We start from the raw sequence: 778 nt of genomic DNA on the forward strand, positions 1-778 counted from the left end.
TACGGGCTCCACGGGTCCCGGTCATCTTGGGCTCCCTTCCCCGGGCCAACAGCTTGTCAGAGTGCCCAGGACGGGCTCCACGGGTCCCGGGCAGTCCTCCCCCGGGCCAACAGCAGGTCAGAGTGCCCAGGACGGGCTCCACGGGTCCCGGGCAGCCCGCCCCCCGGGCGTTCGGGGCACCCATCTCCAGGAGGCCAACGGCGTTGCAAAGTACCCGGGAAGGGCTCCACGGGTACCGGGCAGTCCTCCCCCGGGCGTCCGGGGGCTCCCTTGTCCAGGCCAACAGCTTGTCAGAGTGCCCAGGACGGGCTCCACGGGTCCCGGGCAGTCCTCCCCCGGGCCAACAGCAGGTCAGAGTGCCCAGGACGGGCTCCACGGGTCCCGGGCAGCCCGCCCCCCGGGCGTTCGGGGCACCCATCTCCAGGAGGCCAACGGCGTTGCAAAGTACCCGGGAAGGGCTCCACGGGTACCGGGCAGTCCTCCCCCGGGCGTCCGGGGGCTCCCTTCTCCAGGCCAATGGCATGGTTCAATGCCCAGGACGGGCTCCATGTGTCCCGGACAGACCTCCCCCGGGCGTCCGGGGCACCCATCTCCAGGCCAACGGCATGGCTCAATGCCCAGGACGGGCTCCATGGGTCCGGGGAGGCGTCCCATGCGCCTCCGGGCTTGGGAGCCCCGGCTGGGTCCAGGGGCCCGGCCGGGCCCCGGGTCGGGTGCTCCGGCCCTGGTCCCTGTCTCCCAGCCTACCGCACTGCCAAGGGCCTAGGAAGGGGTTCCG

The sequence above is a fragment of the Lissotriton helveticus genome, chromosome 8, assembly GCF_964261635.1.
Source record: "Lissotriton helveticus chromosome 8, aLisHel1.1, whole genome shotgun sequence".
Lineage (NCBI taxonomy): Eukaryota > Metazoa > Chordata > Amphibia > Caudata > Salamandridae > Lissotriton > Lissotriton helveticus.